Source organism: Delphinus delphis, chromosome 1 (assembly GCF_949987515.2).
Source record: "Delphinus delphis chromosome 1, mDelDel1.2, whole genome shotgun sequence".
NCBI lineage: Eukaryota > Metazoa > Chordata > Mammalia > Artiodactyla > Delphinidae > Delphinus > Delphinus delphis.
The window spans coordinates 28,725,159-28,744,504 of NC_082683.1; the positions used below are offsets into that span (position 1 = coordinate 28,725,159).

The 19,346-nt window shown below is 43.4% G+C and overlaps 1 protein-coding gene across 3 annotated transcripts in view; it reads left to right on the plus strand.

The window, feature by feature from the left end:
* The first annotated feature begins 4,956 nt into the window (after positions 1-4,956).
* THRAP3 (thyroid hormone receptor associated protein 3) overlaps positions 4,957-19,346 on the plus strand; it is a 76,764-nt gene continuing 62,374 nt past the window's right edge. For 2 of the 3 annotated variants that reach the window (XM_060019335.1, XM_060019356.1), the window contains exon 1: positions 4,957-5,055. The gene's annotated coding sequence lies outside the window, so the exon portion shown is untranslated. Of the gene's footprint in view, positions 5,056-5,090; positions 5,676-19,346 lie in introns of those variants that run through there. The other variant, XM_060019346.1, reaches the window with a different exon arrangement.

Sequence of the window (19,346 nt, forward strand, 5' to 3'; positions counted from 1 at the left end):
AAGACCCAACACAGCCAAAAAAAAAAAAAAAGTCCAGGTTGCTAGTCTTCTAGTTTAGCAAGCCTAGAAGAAAGAGAGGGCTCTTTTCTCAGTGTTCCAGCATAGGTCTCAGGCTGATGTTCACTCTCTCTTGTAGCCTGGTTTGAGCCACGTACCAATGACTGTGGCCAAAGGAATGAAATGTGCTCATCAGCCAGAGTGGGGGAATGAAGTCATCTCAAAGGATTATCAGAGTGTTGTTACCAGAGGAGGAGGATTGGAAAGATGCTGTGTAGGCACAGCAACAGATGGCCGATCCATCTGCTCCCAGGTGGTGGAGGCATGAGATGTGCAGAAACCACAATATAAGGTAGGATCTGACAAATACAGAGTAGATGTTGGGGTACTCCTGATGGAGGGGGACCCTGAACTGACAAGATAAGCCTTTGATGGATGGGGCCATTGAGGAGGAAGGGCATGAGCTGGCATGAGGAGGCAGGAAACCCAGAGTATGGTCAAGACAAGTACACACAACTGGAGCGCTGTGTATGAAAGAGCTGAGGCTGGTGAGGACATTGAGTCTAGATGCTGGAAGGCCTTGAGCTTGCCCTTCATCCGAGTGGCAATGGAATGCCTTTGAAGGTGAAGGTGAAGCTGGGAAGATAATCAGAGGTTAGGCCACATGGGACCTTGTCGGCCACACTTAGGATTTAGGATTTGGTCTTGAGAGCACTGGAGCCAGGGCTTCAGATCAGAGTTGTACTTGAGAGATAGCACTCGGACTACCTTCTGAAAGATGGCCTGAATGGAAAGAAGCAGGAGGCAGGGAGACTGAGGAAGAGTCCTTAATCATTGCCAACACTTACATACCCTTGACTCTGGCCCAGGCCCTGTTCTAATCACTTTGCCCGTGTTAAGACATGTGAAGGCCTGAAACAGGGTACTAGGAGATTCACCAGATGTTCTGGGGACAGAATACATGGGACCTTGTGACTGATGCCATATGGTAGATGAGGTAGAAAGAGGAAGCCAGGATTCCTCTGAGATTTTGAACCTGAGCAGTCAGAAGGATAGAGAGCTCTTGTAAGAAACAGAAGTAAGAACTGAAGAAAAGTTCATACACATTTACTGCTGCCAACTCTATGCCTAGCTCACTGCCAGGCCCTAGGAAGACAAAGAACAAGCTCATTGTTGCCTTCCAGGAGATGGCTGTCTGTGGGAGACACAGGCATGTAACGGATGATTTCAATACATCGTGATGAGTGTGGGGAGACTTGTACAAGAAGAGTGGGGTAGGGAGACAGTAACAGCACATCCATCCACACAGCTGCTCATGCCAGAAACCTAGGGGTCAACCCTGACTCCTTCTCTCCCTCTTTCATCCAATCACCAAGACCAGTAGATTTGATCTCCTAAGTATCTTTCTTTCTTTTTTTAAAAAAATATTTTTTTTTGGCTGTGTTTTTTGGGTCTTTGTTGCTGCGTGCGGGCTTTCTCTAGTTGGGGCAAGTGGGGGCTACTCTTTGTTGCGGTGTGTGGGCTTCTCATTGCGGTGGCTTCTCTTGTTGTGGTGCAGGGGCTGCAGTAGTTGTGGCTCGCGGCCTCTAGAGCACAGGCTCAGTAGTTGTGGTGCACGGGCATAGTTGCTCTGCGGCGTGTGGGATCCTCCCGGACCAGGGCTCGAATCCATGTCCCCTGCATTGGCAGGTGGATTCTTAACCACTGCACCACCAGGGAAGTCCCCCTAAGTATCTTTTGAAACTGCTTACTTTTTTTCATCCCCACTGAAAACACACTAGATCAAACCACTGTGTCTTCTCATTTGAACTATTGTGATATACCTCCTAAATTGGTCTCCCACTTTCATTCTAGTTTGCCCTAATCCATTCTCACACTGAATAATCCTTTAAAATAGGAATTTCATTTAATTGTTTAGGGAATTTATTTAATCCTTTTTTTTTTTTTTTTTTTTTTTTTGGCCATGCTGTGCAGCATGCAGTATTGTAGTTCCCTGACCAGGGATTGAACCCGTGCCCCCTGCAGTGGAAGCACGGAGTCTTAACCACTGGATCGCCAGGGAAGTTCCCCTATTTAATCCTTTAAAAAAGGAAATCTGAATCCCTCCCCTGCTTATACACCTTTCAATGGCTTCCCATTGCTCTGAGAGTAAAATCCAATATCCTCAACCTGGGCTACTCAACCCAGCAGGATCTGACCTCACTAAGCTCACCGTGCTTTAGTTCCTGTTACACTCCAGAGTCAATAGTAGGCCTAACAATATTTAGGATGTGCCAAATTCCTTCAGGCCACAGGGCTTACCCGTGTGTTGTTTCTTCTGTCTGGAATGAATGCTCTTCCCCAATTCTCAACCTAGTTAACTGTAAGTTTATCAGTCAGTTCCTCAGGGAAGCCTCCTCTGACCTTGAAGTCTAGGTCAGGACCTCAGGATTCTCTGTCAAGAATCAGCAAACGTTTTCTATAAGGGGCACATAATAAATACTTCAGGTTTTGCAGGTCATAGAGCATCGCAACTATTCAACTCAGGGTCATAGCAGCCATCGAAAATACATAAACAAATTTATGGATGCTGAATTTTGAATTTCATATATACTTCTCATGTGTCATGAAATATTAGTATTCTTTTGATTTTTGTCAACCATTTAAAAATGAAAAAACAGGGCTTTCCTGGTGGCGCAGTGGTTGAAAGTCCGCCTGCTGATGCAGGGGACACGGGTTTGTGCCCCGATCCGGGAAGATCCCACATGCCACAGAGTGGCTGGGCCCGTGAGCCATGGCCGCTGAGCCTGCACGTCCGGGGCCTGTGCTCTGCAACGGGAGAGGCCACAGCAGTGAGAGGCCTGCGTACAGCAAAAAAAAGAAAAAAAAATAGAAAAAAGAAAAAACAATTCTTAGCTTCTGGCCATAAAAAAACTGGAGGCGGGCTAGAATTGGCCCGTAGACCACAGTTTGCCAACCCTTATTCTGTGTTGTTTTATATATATATGTCTCATATAATCTCCTGTGTTGCCCTTATCACAGTAGTAATTAATTATGCATGTGATAGACTCCTTAATGTTGTCTCTCCAGTTAGAATTAAGCTCTGTGGAAGACAGGGACCACATTTATTTTGTTTACTATTTTCCTCCTGAGCTTCTAACACAGGGCCTGGACCATAGTAGGTGCTCAATAAATGAATGGAGTGATAAGGTGTTCTTTTCCTTGAGAGGCACTCCAAGCTTAGTGGAGAATACAGACGTATGAACAATTAACTAGGTAATACTTATTGGAGAAAAGAGTTCAGTTTTCCGCAGGTTCGGTTTGAGATACCAGTGGGAAATCAGGGTATGGTGACAAACATCTGGAACTGAGTTGATGCTAAGACATAGATAAGGGAGTAAAATTCACAGAAGAGCTGTAAAAGCTACCTGAGTGTGCCAATCACTTAAGGAGAGAGGTCACTCAGGGAGAGAGGTTGAATGAGAAGAGAGAGAGGAGGCTGGAACTATGGGGTAAGTTTATGGGCTAGGGAAGGGGCAGAGGTAGGAGAAAGGTAAGAGATCGAACACAGAGGTGTTTTGGAAATAAAGAGTAATGACTATGTATTTTTGTATCTACCTAGTTTACCACCGTGTCCCTAGTACCTTGCACTAGGCATAGCCTATAGTAGACACTCAGAAAATCTGTGAATTGAAAATGAAATTGAAACAGAACCTTTCAAGAAGCACTACACAGCATGCAGCCTACAGGAAATGCTCAAAGAAAGAAAACAGTGTGGAAGGAATGCTGCTGAGGCCAGTAAGGGTGAGAGCTGATGTGGCACCATGTGACATTTGAGTTGAGCCTAGTGAGTTTTTCTCGCAGGAAGAATATTCAATATTTTTTTCACTTTTACTTTGTTTACATTGCCCTGGAGATGCAGAAATCCATCAAAACTGATCTTTGTTCTAAAGAGCTCACAGTCTGGTGGAGAAGACAAACACAGTTCTTGATAATTATAAGATGGAAAGGTACTGTGGGAGGACAGAGATGAGGAGGAGCTCGTAAACTTGGAAGGCTTCACAGAAGAGGTGACAGTGGAGCTCAGTCTTAAAGGTTGGCGTTCAGTAGGGTAGGAATTCTAGCGCAAACCAGCCTGTGCAAAAAACTTGATAAATGCCGTGGTTGTCAAACTTCTATGTGCGTTAAGAATCGCTGGAGAAGTCTGTTTATAATGCAGATTCCAAGGCTATACCTTCCGGGAAATTTCTCATTCTATAGGTGAGGGCATCCACTTTAATAAGCTTTACAGGACCACACTCTTTAAAACCTCTTTATGTGCTCCCATTGTCGTTGGAAGTGGGGGGCAGCGGTGGCGGGAGATGAGAGTGGAGAGCTTTGCACACCCGGGCTTCTGGGTCTCCATAGGAGCACACTGTCACAATAAAAACAAATTCATTTTGAGTCGCGCTTTCAGGGTAGTAGCTGCTTTTGTATGCCATACTTTGTCGGAGTCCCGCAACAACTCTGTGGGGTAGAAATTAAGAGTCTCATTTCATAGGGGAGGAAGCTGCGGCTCAGAGAGGGGAGATTTGCTCAAGGTCACGAAGCGAGAAGTGGCAGGGCAGAACCCGAAAGCCAGGCTAGCAGATTCCCAGCTCAGAGAGTTTCCGACTACGAAGGGAGGCCGCGAGCGGGTGGGGCTCAGGCCCTTGCTCCAGGCTGCTTCCAAAATGGTGGGGGCCTTGGCGTCAGCAACGCCCCCGCCCCTTCCGTCCACCTCCCTCCTTCTTCCCCAGGCCACCCAGGCGGGGGGAGGGGATGGAACGGAGCAGCCCACGTGACTGCCGACAACCTGGCGCGTGACGCAAAGCGGCGGGCCCGGCACTCGCCTTGCCTTGTGGGAAACGTAGTTCTATAGACAGTCAAGCTTGCCAGGAAGGCGGGACCTAGGACTACATTTCCCAGGAGGCCGCGGGGCGACGCCGCAGCAGACGTCGTCGGAGAGCTGGGACGCGGGGCGCGCTGTCGGGCGGGGGGTAGGTTCGGGCCGGTTGTGCCGTTGCGAGGTTGCTGCTGCCGTCGCTGAGGTGGGCCCAGGTGAGTGAGGGCCCTTGATGGGAATTAGGGCAGCTCAGTCTGCTCCAGTCGTTTCGTCTTTTATCTTTTCTCCGCGGCCGCTGGCTCACGGTGCCCGGCAGGCCTGGCGCGGAGCTGCTCCCCCTCGCCTGCTCCTCGGCTTCTTCTGAGCGGGCCCTGCTCGCTCCGGCTCCTCCCCCTCCCCGCCCTTCAGGGCTTCCCCTCGCTCCGGCCTAGCTCCCGACTCTCAGGGCCGCGTTTCCTCCGGAGCACCCCCTATGCTTCTTTTTCTTGCTTGCAAGCTGCCAGGGAGGGGCCTCCACCTCCTCTATCTCCCCCCCTTAGTCGGGTGAATCCTGAATCCTATTATTTGGATTTCTCTTTTTCCCGGAACTCTTGAGTGCCCTTCCCCCCAGCCTAATCTCCATTGGCCTGGATCTGTCTTCTTCTAGGGCGCATGTGGCTGACACTCAGTAAATGTTGGTGCCTCTTCCGTTCTTTTCTGCCTTGTGGCCAGAGGAGGCATAGTCCAAATTTATCACCCACGGGAACATTGGTGCGCCCACTTTCATTTCTCTTGCGCTGGAGGTGAGGCCGACTTGTGTTCCAGTGGTAATTGGCGTGTGTTCTGCCTGAATAAGGTAATTTCCTTCATCTCCCTTAGCACCCAAGCAACTTTTATCAGTTATCCTCTTTGCCTTTCTAAGTCATAGGGATGGAGTATGGCGGCAGAAACTGGCGAGTAGCGCTGCTGCCCAGCAGTTGGAGCCATCAGTGGTAGTTGAGTATTTACGAGGAGGTTGTTCATTGGATTGAAGGAAAAGCCTCTGAGAGCGTGGTAGGGCCTGGCGGGAGAGAGCCGATGAAGCTTCTGGTGGCAGCGTAACGGAAGGATCCTGGAGCCAGCTGCCTGGGTTCAAGTTTTGGCTCTGCTAGCTTTTGGTTTCAGGTCGAGGAGCTTCACTTCCAGGTCCTTCAGTTTCCTTATCTGCAAAATAGCGGCAACACTGGTTATTTTATAGCGTAACTATGAAGGTTAAATGAGGTAAATTGAAAACCACTTAGCTCATTACCTGCCAGGTATTAAGCACTAGTATCATCATCGTCACTTTTAGAATTTATAGGTTGTAGGCCCAGACTGGAAAGGCACGTATCACACCATCTTTTTCTTTCCCTTTCGGATGGCCCTCCCTTTTCTTGTTTGTGGCAATACGGTTTGTTGTAGTTTTTTCTGTTATCTAGACAGACCGATGTGTGTATCCAGCCTGTTAAACAGCCAAAGCTGGCTGCTGCCATGAAGAACTTGTGGAACAAACTGGGCTTAGTTTGTTCCCTACTGGGAAATTAGTTTTGTGAATTAGTATACATGCTTTAGCAATATCAAAAGCAGTTTTTTTCTGCAGCTATTTAAGCTTGATTGTATTTTGTAGAAGAGTTGATTGAAGTTTCTGTTAGGAACTGTCTAACTAAAAGCCTTTACGTTCAATACAGTTCCATCTCTGCTTTTTACATCTCTTAGCACTAGTGAAAGATGTCCGGTTTTGGAGACTGGTGTTTTTAGCCTGCAGATTAGGTACAGTCCAATTGTAGCGGTGGTGGTGTTAATAGTAGTCATAGCAGCAGTAGTAGTAGTAGTTCTTTAGCATATTAGTTTAATAGCATAATTAGTACAGGTTTTTTTTTTATTAATTTATTTTTTATTTTTAGCTGCTTTGGGTCTTTATTGCTGCGTGCAGGCTTTCTCTAGTTGCGGCAAGCGGGGGCTACTCTTCGTTGTGGTGCGCGGGCTTCTCATTGCAGTGGCTTCTCTTGTTGTGGAGCACTGGCTCTAGGCATGCGGGCTTCAGTAGTTGTGGCACACCGGCTCAGTAGGTGTGGCTTGCGGGCTCTAGAGCGCAGCCTCAGTAGTTGTGGCGCATGGGCTTAGTTGATCTGTGGCATGTGGGATCTTCCCAGACCAGGGCTCGAACCCGTGTCCCCTGCGTTGGCAGGTGGGTTCTTAACCACTGCGACTACGCCACCGGGGAAGTCCCCAGATATACATTTTAAAATCGTTTTTGCCAGGGGTGTAGAAAATGGATTGTGGGGCTACCAGTTAAGAGGCTGTTGTACTGTTATAGCCTGGAGATGATAGTTGCCTGAAGTAGAGAGATGGAGTGGAGATGCGTTGGTGGGAAGAAGCAGAGGGTTTTGAGATTAGGTAGTTTCAATATTCTCTAGAGCAAGACGTTCTTAGTACGGTCCATGGACTACAGGGAGCTCATGAACTCTAAACGTTTTGTGAGGGAAGTGCATTTTCTCAAGGAGTCATTACCTTCCATCATTCATTAGAGTCTCAAAATTTAAGAACCAGTGCTCTATAGAGTTTGTAATTCAGGTTTTGTTTTTTTTTTTTTTTTTTTGGCTGCACCAGGTCTTAGTTGCTGCACGTGGGCTCTTTGGGCAGGTTTATAACCCATAAAAAAGTAATTGCCCATGGCTTACCAGGAGAGTTAAGAGTCATGGGTACCCTTTCTAAAAGATTGCCTTTTTTTTAAAAAATAAAATTTATTGTATTTATTTAGTTTTGGCTGCATTGGGTCTTCATTGCTGTGTGCAGGCTTTCTCTAGTTGTGGCGAGTGGGGGCTACTTTGTGTTGCAGCGTGTGGGTTTCTCATTGCAGTGCCTTCTGTTGTGGAGCGTGGGCTCTAGGCGCAAAGGCTTCAGTAGTTGTGGCAAGCGGGCTTGGTAGTTGTGGCTCATGGGCTCTAGAGCACAGGCTCATTAGTTGTGGCACACAGGCTTAGTTGCTCCACTGCATGTGGGATCTTCCCGGACCAGGGCTCGAACCCGTGTCCCCTGCATTGGCAGGCGGATTCTCAACCGCTGCGCCACCAAGGAAGCCCAAGGTTGCCTTTCTTTAGGGAACTCGTTTTTTGTTTGTTTTAAATCAGAGTTAAATGCTGTGCCATAGAAAAGTCACCTTTTAGTTTCTTTTTCTCTAGGAGTTATGGGCCGATGCACATACTGAGGAAGCTGAACATTAGTGAGCTCAGTTTCACGAAAATCCATATTCATTCCTACTGTTTTCTTCCATTGGGTTTTGTTTATAGTTTCTATTTTAGTGGTAGAAATGGAGCCCCTTAGTGTGTGAAGAGTGAGATTGTTTTCTTCTTGCTTTCCTTCTAACAGGGGTTTCATATGTATGTTTATATATTTTGTAGTGTGTTTTTCAGATGATAGTGTGTTACTGGAAGCATAGGGTGTGCTTTTTTCCACACAGTTAGAGCTCTACCACTGAAAGAACCATGTATTTTTCTTTTTATGGCAGATGTTGAAGACTGAAGGCTCATGGACTAAATCCAGTCGACAGATGTGTTTTGTTTGGCTCACACAGTGTTGTAAATTTGAATTAGTTGTCAACATTGAAAAACAGGGAGATTTCATGTAAAAATGTGGATTCAGGCTGCTTTGAAAAATCAGATCTGGCAGCCATGGACCTGTGTTTCTGCTTGCAGCAGCAGTCTTTTATAGTTGGGCATGTCCTTATATCGCCACTAAAAAATATTTTTTCTGCTTTGGTGCTTTATTTGTTTCCTTTGTTTCTTCTTTAAAAAAAAAAGGAAATTTTAGATAACTTCAGAAGAGGGAGATGGAGCAGTGCAGTGGGGAGGGGGCCCCAAAACATTGAATTATTTTCTTTCCAAACTGAAGAAACCCAAGGGCTTTTAGAAAGCAAAAGGCATTGATCTGACCCCTGACCATGCCTTTTTAGCTGGCACGTGTGCAGTGTCCTCATTTTTGTTCTGCCTGATTTGCTTTTCAGCATCTGGAATGCAGTAACTGCACAGCTTGGCTTGTTTCAGAAGATAGAAGGCCAAGCAAAGAGAAGTTGCTGAATGTCTAATTAGAAGACTTTTGGCGCCTGTCCTGAGGCAAAAGTGTGTGTGTTGTGTGTGTTTAATGTATGCATTTGTGAAGTCCATCGCTTTGCTTTCAGAAATCCTGTGTGTGTTTTGGAGAGGTTCATAACTCAATTTTATTTTTGTCTATTTTAATTAAAAGGTCAGGATACATAAAGGATTTAAAAAAAAAAGTATTTGGCTGTGCTGGGTCTTAGTTGCGGCGTGCAGGATCTTCATTGCGGCATGCGAACTCTTAGTAGAGGTATGTGGGATCTAGTTCCCTGACTAGGGATTGAACCCGGACCCCCTGCATTGGGAGCATGGAGTCTGAGTCTTAGCCACTGGACCACCGGGGAAGTCCCTACAGAAAGGATTGATAGAGGAGTCATAGAGGTGAGACTGCTTTCTGAAGTTACTGTAGAGATTTCTTCACTCCAGGACTCTCCATTGTATCAGGGCTTCCCGGAAAATGATCCCATTGTATCTAAAGGATGTGTCCTATGTGTCCTAGAGTCTTGACTAAAACCTTTGGCTACCAGATTATGGGCTATCAGAAAAAACTTTAAAAATGAAGGAGATTGAGGAAGTTGGTCAGGCGCCAGAGTGGGGTTGCCCAATAAAGAAAAAGAATTGGGTAAATTTTTTAATGTAAAAAAATTCTTGTTTCAGGTGTTATAAAGTTATCCTTTACAAAGCCTTTTTTTTGGCCGCACAGCATGCGGGATGTGGGATCTTAGTTTCCCGACCAGGGAGACGAGGGATCAAACCCCGCACCCCCTGCAGTGGAAGCACGGAGTCCTAAGCACTGGACCTCCAGGGAAGTCTCACTCTGACAGTTTTGATGTCCCTTTGCATGTATCACATTGGAAAGTGTTCTGAGAGAGGCTTTTCTTGATGACCTTATCTATAATGGTACTCTGATCATTAACCGATACCCCTCCCCAACCCCGTGTTATTACTATGGGATATTACATTATTTATTTTTCATCTGTTGTGTCTTCACCTTTTTAGAGAGTGAAGCAGGGATTTGTTTGATTCACTGCTGAATCCCCACACCTAGGACATTCTCTGTTAAAAAGAAGAGGCTTAGTAAATATTGAGAGAAAGGATGAATTAATATGGGAATAAATAGATGGCTGACTGGGTGACAGTCTCTGGAAGTGCTCCCACTATCGAGTTCTAGCTTACTCAGATTCTGTTGAAAATAATTTGTATGGCGGTTGGTGAGGAGATTGCCAAGGGGCAAGGGGCAAGAGGGTACTTGCTGGAGCGATAAAAGTATTCTATTGTTGGGTTGGGTGGTGTTTACATAGTATATTTTGTCAAAACTCACTGAACTGTATCTTTAAAATGTATATATCTATTATATATGAGTTATAATAATTTATAAAAATTTGTATTCAGAACTCATTCTCTAAAGGCTGTTCTGTAAAACTGAGGTAATGCGGGCTTCCCTGGTGGCGCAGTGGTTGAGAGTCCGCCTGCCGATGCAGGGGACATGGGTTCGTGCCCCGGTCCGGGAAGATCCCACATGCCGCGGAGCGGCTGGGCCCGTGAGCCATGGCCGCTGAGCCTGCACGTCCGGAGCCTGTTCTCCACAACGGGAGAGGCTACAACAGTGAGAGGCCCTCCTACCAAAAAAAAAAAACAAAAACAAAAAAACTGAGGTAACTCTGTAGGTAGGCTGTGGTAGTGATTGTTTTCCTTGAATTTTTGGTAAGTTTAGCCAAGTGTAGGTGGGACAGGAGGTTTTAAAATACTCTGGAGTGAGGAGGTGCTGCCTCAGGCGTTATGAGGGAAGGAGGCTAAGCTGGCCAGGCTCTGAATAGCCCATCCCCATTTCAGTCTGAGGTGCTGCATTGATATTTTATACTTTGGGGTTTGGTAGGGGATATTTTCTGTTCCACTTTTAGCAGAATATTTTCAGCTGTAGTGTTCATTTAATAGGGCATGGTCATGGAGTTATATGATCTGTGGTACCTAGAGACCTTGGAATGAGATGAGAAATGGAAGTCGTTTCTTATCAGAAGTTTTTTGTTGTTGTTTTTAATTAAACTGGGACCTTGGGGCAAGTTGCTTAACCCTTCAGTGTATCTGTTCAATTTCAGATGGAGCTGGAAATCTCTTATCTACCTCCAACAAGGGTTATTGTGATGGCTAGATGGTTAGCCCAGTGCCAGGGTCAATAGTAGGGATTCAACGAATTAATTTTATTATATATGGAAGATGGATTGCTTGTTAGCTACTTGGGAAAGGGAAGTAGTTATATGGCATTAAATCTGAAAGGACAGTGAGAAACACCCAGAGCCCTCAACTGATAGCATATGGAAAGTGCTGAGTACATGATTAAGTTGGTGTTCGAGATTGTGAGGGAAGGATGACTTAATTATTCAATAAACAGCTCTGGAACAGTTGGCTAACCTTTTTGAAAATTACGTTAACTTGACAAAATAAATCACGTGAAAACGAGAGATACAGATTAAGTCAAAAATGAAATACCATTTTTTCCCTCAGATCTCCATCATGATAAAAAAAAAAACAATATAACGGTTATTGTTGGTGAGGGTGTGGGGAAATGGACATTCTCAAGTACTCCTGGTAGCAATATAAGGTGCTGTAGCTGTTCCAGAGAACAACACAATGTACCTGTGCTTTTAGGAATATACCATAAGGAAATAATTGCACAGGTCCTTAAAGATAAGGATAATCATTACAGTGTTACATTAAGTGAAAAATTAAAGACAACGTAAATGTACAACACTAGGGAACTGCTTATGTTATAGCATGTGTGTACAGTGGAATGCTAGGTAGAAAACAGAAGTAGATGGAAGCACCATATTTGTTGACATAATACAATGTGTAGAAAAATGCCCAGAACTGATGCTTTTGTTCTGTTCAAAAACCTTTCTGACTCTCCATTTCCTCCTTAGTCAGTGTTTATTAAGCGTGTACTGAGCTTTAGATTCTGTTGGAGAAAAATTACCTTAAATATATGGTCTGTGGTCTAGATCTGCACAGTTCATTTTGGTAGCCACTAGCCAAATGTGGCTAGCTTACTTTGAGTTAATTAAAATTAAATACTTAGTATACTTATTTAGTATACTTAGTATAGTTTTCACACTAGCCATATTTCAGGTGGGCAATAGCAGCAACATGTGAATGGTGGCTGCCATTTTGAGGAGCATAGATATGGAACATTTTCCTCATCTCAGAAAGTTCTGTTAGCGTGGATCTAGATTGTCTTTTCATGTTTTTGTCAGCATTGCTTCTGCATATGATAGGTGGGGCCTCAGAGTAGTTGCAGTTTTCTCCCCTTAGAGTTTACAAAAGAATTTTGGACTTTGCTTTGGCTATCATTTATGCATCACCATTTTCATAATATTTAAACTCTGTTTAGCTCTTAGCCCACAATGGGTTTGTTCAGAGTGCAGAGAGAATGCTACCTCTGTGGCCAAAGGGGAAAACATGGGGACAATTTTGCTAAACCTCCTAGTTCTGGATTAGAATTTTTTTTAACCTATTAGAGTTTCTGTTCTTCACTTTAAAAACAACTGAGCAGGAACTGGAATTGAGATTCATGCATGGATTGTTTTTGATGTTGTATGGCTTTTCTTTTTTGGGGGAAAGAGGGCATTAAATACTTACTAAATGTCTGCTAAGTGCTAGGCATTTACTAAAATGAAAATAACGTGGTATACAGATCTTTACTGATTTGATATTCTTTTAGGATTTAATTTCTGTCCAGGTTAGTTATTTTTTAGAAGTGGATGGATTTATTGCTTAAATGGGGGCTTCAAATATTGCCTTCAGAATATTGGTTATTTATGTTGGATGAGCTAAATCTTAATTTGTTACTTTGGGGCTAGGGTAGGCAAATATATTCCCACTGTGTTAGTGTTATTACAGTTGTGATGATCCCATTGAATGTGGCTGAAATGAACTTTTAGAAGATTTAGTGTAAGTTGGCTTTTACATTCTCTCATCCCTTTAGGCTCATGTTTCTCTTATACTGGGTAGGTTAGTTGCTCTGCATCAAGTGTTTTTCGTAGGGATGAAAATTTCTTTGATTTTTTTTTTTCGTCCAGTGTTTTATTATGAAAGATTTCAAGCATGCAGAAAAGTTGAAAGAATTGTACAGTGAGTACCCATACGCCCGCCACTGAGATTCTACATTTGTTAGCATTTTGCTATGTTTACTTTATCACATATCTTTTTTTTTTTAATCACATATCTTTATACTCATCACTCCACCGTATTTTTTTTCCAGGTTTTTTTGTTGTGGCTTAATATACAGAACATAAAATTTACCATGATAATTTTTAAGTGTGCAGTTCAGTGGTATTAAGTACATTCACTGTTGTGCAGCCATCATCACTGTTCATCTGCAGAATGTTTCATCTTGCAAAATCGGTACTCTATACCCCATTAAATAGTCAGTCCCCATTCTCGCTTCCATCCCCAGCCTCTGACAACCATCATTCTACTTTGTCTCTAAGGTTTAGACTGCTCTAAGTACCTCATATAAGGGGACTCAAAGAGTATTTGTCTTTTTGTGACTAGCTCACTTCAGTTAGCATAATGTCCTCAAGGTTTATCCATGTTGTAATATGTCAGAATTTCCCTTCATAATATTCCATTGTATGTAGGTATATACCACATTTTGCTTATCCATTTATCCATCAGTCAGACACTTGGGTTGTTTCCATGTTTTAGCTATTGTGAATAATGCTGCTGTGAACCTAGGTGTACAAATATCTCTTCAAGACCTCGCTTTCAGTCCTTTTGAGTATATACCCAGAAGTTGAATTGCTGGATCATATGGTAATTCTATGTTTAGTTTTTTGAGGAACTGCCATTCTCTGCTGTTTTCCACAGTGGTTACACCGTTTACATTCCCAACTACAGCGCCAATTCTTCCACGTCCTCACCAGCATTTCCTCCCTCCCTCCCTCCCTCCCTCCTTCCCTCCTTCCTTCCTCCCTCCTTCCTTCCTCTTTTTTTTTTTTTTAAATAGTAACCATTCTAATGGGTGTGGGGTAGCTTTGGTTAGCATTTCCCTATTGATTAGTGATGTCCTCTTTTCATATGCTGCGGACCATTTGTATATCTTCTTTTGAGAAATATTTGTTCAAGTCCTTTGCCCATTTCCTTATTTTTTTTGAAGCATTTTAAAGTAAGTTGCAGAAATCAGTACATTTTATATTTAAATGCTTCAACATGCATATCATTAGCTAGAGTTCAATATTTATGATTGAACTCTTATGAGTCCCTTTTTTTTTTTTGTTACGCTGGCCTCTCACTGTTGTGGCCTCTCCCGTTGCGGAGCACAGGCTCCGCACGCGCAGGGTCAGCGGCCATGGCTCACGGGCATGGCTCACGGGCGCCGCCGCTCCGCGGCATGTGGGATCCTCCCGGACCGGGACACGAACCCGTGTCTCCTGCATCAGCAGGCGGACTCTCAACCACTGCGCCACCAGGGAAGCCCTATGAGTCCCTTTTTGGGGGAGGACAGGGAGGTAAAATTTACACACTTAAATGTTACCATCATTTCTTTAATTTATATGTGCTTGGATAGAAAGATTTTGAGTGCCAGTTCTTAGCTGGAATAGTTCCCTTTCCTCTGATTTAATGATGTTTGTCTCAAGTTAGATTTACTTTTATCAAATTAATATTGTGACCATATAATTTATCTTTTTGAACCAGGACACTATTGAGAGAGGGGATGCTATTAATACACTGGGACAGCAAGTGTAAACTGACTATCTTGAGCAAACCTGGATATAAGGTTAAATATTAAATAAATATTAAATAAGAACTAAAGAACTAAATATTAAGGAACTTTTATAGATTGAGATTCTTTTCAAAGTAAATGCTTATTTAAGCACTTTACATGCATTATCTCATTTAATCCTGTATATTACAGGGTAAGTGAAGAGTTTCTTGTTTTACAAATGATAAAGTTGAGGCATAAGAGATCAGTTTAGGAAGAGATAAGATTTGAACCTAGGTCTGACTCTAAACTTCCACTCTTAGCAACTGCTATATTGCTCAGAGTAAGGGTCCAGGGAGTGGATTGACCAGTAAATGAGGAGAGTCCTCACATAACAGAACATCCCATTTTGTTATTGTCATGCTTATTAGATCCAGAGTTAAATTATTTAAATTTCGCTTCAAGAATAAATGGACTTGAATCTACCAGCCGACTGCAGAGGCTTTTTGATTCGCCTTGCTGCAAGTAGAATGACAGGAAGATGTATTTCAGAATCAATAATATTTGCCTAGCTTTTCTTTTTTTTTTTTTGGCCGCTCAGCACGGCTTGTGGGATTTTAGTTCCCTGACCAAGGATTGAACCTGGGCCCTCAGCAGTGAGAGTGCAGAGTCCTAACCACTGGACCCCCCCAGGGAATTCCACTGCCTAGCTTTTTTTTTTTTTTTTTTTTGCGGTACGCGGGCCTCTCACTGTTGTGGCCTCTCCCATTGCGGAGCACAGGCTCCAGACGCGCAGGCTCAGCGGCCATGGCTCACGGGCCCAGCCGCTCCGCGGCATGTGGGATCTTCCCGGACCGGGGCACGAACCCATGTCCCCTGCATCGGCAGGCGGACTCTCAACCACTGCGCCACCAGGGAAGCCCCCTTGTGCTGTTTTGACAGTTGAATGAACAGTGTTAGTTGAGCACTAGAAATTCTCAAATGTAATTGTTTTGAATGTCATTTGAGTTTACCCACTACAGTGAACCATCTCTTCAACAAATTGTTGGACTCTTGGTTTAGAAGCAGTGGATCCAAAATTCATTGAAAGAATGATACGTAGAGTGTCATTTAACTATTGCAAATGCTTTCTCATATCATTTATTATCATTTTTTAATATTTTTGAAACATCTTCTCTTTGAGAGAAGGCAGCTTAATGAAAAAAATTTTAACATGGTTAGCCCAAAGAGCAGCTTCCTGATAAAATCTGATACCTGCCCTGACCATTAACGTGTTGAGCTATTTTCATACATGAGCCATGAATGTAAATCAAAGGTTAACTGTTTAATTTTGAAATTGTCACCTAGCATTGCTGGGATTTTTAGGAAACTAGGATTTTATGTGCTGAGGGCTTCCCTGGTGGCGCAGTGGTCGAGAGTCCGCCTGCCGATGCAGGGGACATGGGTTAGTGCCCCGGTCCGGGAAGAACCCACATGGCGCGGAGCGGCTGGGCCCGTGAGCCATGGCCGCTGAGCCTGCGCGTCTGGAGCCTGTGCTCCACAGCAGGCGAGCCCACAGCAATGAAAGGCCTGCGTACTGCAAAAAAAAAAAAAAGATTTTATGTGCTGGTCAAAAGTATACATAAGCTGTAACTTAAGTTCCAGATATAATATGTATATATAATATTATAACAATGTGTTATTCCATCTGGAATCTTAACCTTTCCCTTCTCACCTGATCTTATTCTGGTAACTTATCCTAGAGCTGTGAACAAGAAATAGGAGGTGCTTTCTGAGGAGAGGATCTTTGGTTTCCTTGTTCTGTATTAAATATCATTGCAGAGCTGTAGGGATACAGGCTTTGTCTTCTGTATTGTTCATCCTCCTGCCTTTACTCCTTTTACTGTGTAGGAAAACATTGTTCAAATCAAAATTTTAAGTCCTGGATACACTTTTTGGATGCATTATGTGTACAAAACTCAGCCTTTCATATAGTAACTCATGAATAATCTAGTTTTCTGTAGAAAATATTCACAACTTTTTCTTGACTATGTTTTTTGCGGCATGTGGGATCTTAGTTCCTTGATCAGGGATCAAACCCGTGCCCTTGGCATTGAGAGCGCGTAGTCTTAAGCACTGGACCGCCAGGGAAGTCCCTTGACTGTATTTCTTGATACAAGTTATATAGCATTTGGTGTAATTTTTTTTTTCTCCCTGAGTAGCAGCACCTGAATTGGACCCAATGTGGAATTAAACAAAATGCTAGGGATTTAGCCGGATCTCTGCTTTGCATTGGACAGATATTTTAGTATCAGCTCAGTTTTTTAAAAGGTGATTCTGGAAATGGAAGTATCTTTAAGGATTTAATTTGTTGTTTGGTGGTTATGTAAGCATGTTAGTGGGGAAAAAAGCCTTAATATAAGTATAAAATCTTGATTCACTACTGAAACAATTTGGGAAACTAAAATTCTCCTTGTTGAGCCTATCCACTGTTATCCTTTCCCTTCCAACTTCGTATTTTTCAAACTGCCCTTTTAGAATACAGTGTGCTATGTGCTTTACATACATTAATTCGTTTAATCCTATGGTAATTTTATAAGATCAGTGTATCTTTTTTTTTTTTTGCTGTATGCGGGCCTCTCACTGTTGTGGCCTCTCCGGTTGCGGAGCACAGGCTCCTGCCGTGCAGGCTCAGCGGCCATGGCTCACGGGCCCAGCCGCTCCGCGGCATGTGGGATCTTCCCAGACCGGGGTACGAACCCGTATCCCCTGCATCGGCAGGCGGACTCTCAACCCCTGCGCCACCAGGGAAGCCCTGTATCTGGTTTTTTTTGTGTGTGTGTGGTACGCGGGCCTCTCACTGTTTTGGCCTCTCCCGTTGCGGAGCACAGGCTCCGGACGCGCACGCTCAGCGACCATGGCTCACGGGCCCAGCCACTCCGCGGCATGTGGGATCTTCCCGGACCGGGGCACGAACCCGTGTCCCCTGCATTGGCAGGCGGACTCTCAACCACTGCGCCACCAGGGAAGCCCTGTATCTGTTTTTTGATATGAGAAACTTAGTAGTAAGATTACACACCTTGTTCAAGCCTGCACAGTAGTGGAGTCAGGATTCTAATCCATGTCGGTCACATTTGCAAAATTCTTGCTCTTAATCACTCTGCCTATATTCAACATACACTTTTTTTTTCTTTCTTTTTTTTAAAGAAAGAATTATTTTATTTTTGGCTGTGCTGCACAACTTGCGGAATCTTAGTTCCCCAGCCAGGGATGGAACCCGTGCCCCCTGCAGTGGAAGCGCAGAGTCCTAACCAGCGGACTGCCAGGGAATTCCCCTCCACATACACTTTCATATGCTTGTCCTTCAATGTGGAGTTGTTTCTTTGATTTAACCTTAAGAGCATTGCTTTATGAGTTCTATTTCAATCTTTGGAAGTTGTTTGCAAAAGTTTGAATGTGTGTGGCCAAGAAGCTTATGAGGTACGTGGGAATGCTTGTACTTTTCTTTCACTATTATAGAGGATTCTATTAATCCTTTTTTCCTCTAGAGAGGGACTGAGAAATGAAGTCTAAAGTGAGCACAACAACAGGTTCAGCATTGTACAGCATTTTTTTCATGGTTTTAAAGTATGCAATCTGAAGACATGTAGAAAGTACAAAGAATAATACTGTATAACTGGTGCCCATGTATTGACTATTTAAGAGATCGGTTTAATAAATTTAAGAAATAAAGCTTTACCACCATAGCTAAGTCTTCTAGAATTGTTCTTCCCTTCTCCCCCAACCTCTCTTCTAACTTGGTGTTTATGCATTTTTCTAGACTTCTATTAAAAATATATGCTTTTGTAAACAAAATACACTATTTTTGTGTTTTTAAAACTTCATGTAAATTGTTCTATACCAGCTGATACCAAGAAGTTCTTGTTTCTTTTTTTTTTTTTAGCGTTTTTCTCCTTTTTTTGTTGTTGCTTTTTTGTAGCTTTTTTTTTTTTTAATGTTTATTTATTTATTTTTGGCTGCGTCGGATTTTCATTGCGGCTTGTGGGCTTCCCTTTAGTTGTGGTGTGCAGGCTCCTGAGTGTGTGGGCTCTGTAGCTGCGGCACGGGGGCTTAGTTTCCCACAGCATGTGGGATCCTAGTTCCCTGACCAGGGATTGAACCCTTGTCCCCTGCATTGGAAGGCAGATTCTTAACCACCGGACTACTAGGGAAGTCCCTAGCTCTTGATTCTTGAAACCAAGAAGTTGTTTTTTGTAACTTCTTTTTCTGCTCAGGCTTCTGTTTGTGGGATTCATTCATGGTATGTGTGTTCTTCATTTTCACTGTTTTATAGTATTCATTGTATGAAAGTGCCAGTTTTTATCCATTTTGTACTGTATCCTGTTTGTACTCAGAGAGCGCTGCCAAGAATATTCTTGTATATATTTTCTACTGACTTGAGATAATTTCTCTAGGGTTTATACCTAAAACTGGAATTTCTGGTTCACGGGATGTGCACATCTTTAACTGTCACATTATTCTCCAGAGGAATTATACCAGTTTATACTCCCGATATATGCATTTCTGTTGCTGTACATCTTCATGGCACATGATGTCGTTAGACTTTAAAATTTTTTGCCATTCTTGTGAGTATGAAATATTTTATTATAGTTTTAAGTTGTATTTCTCTGATTAGTAGTGAAAATGAATCTTTGCATGTGTGTATTAGCCATATAGGTTTTTTCTTTTTTTAATTGAT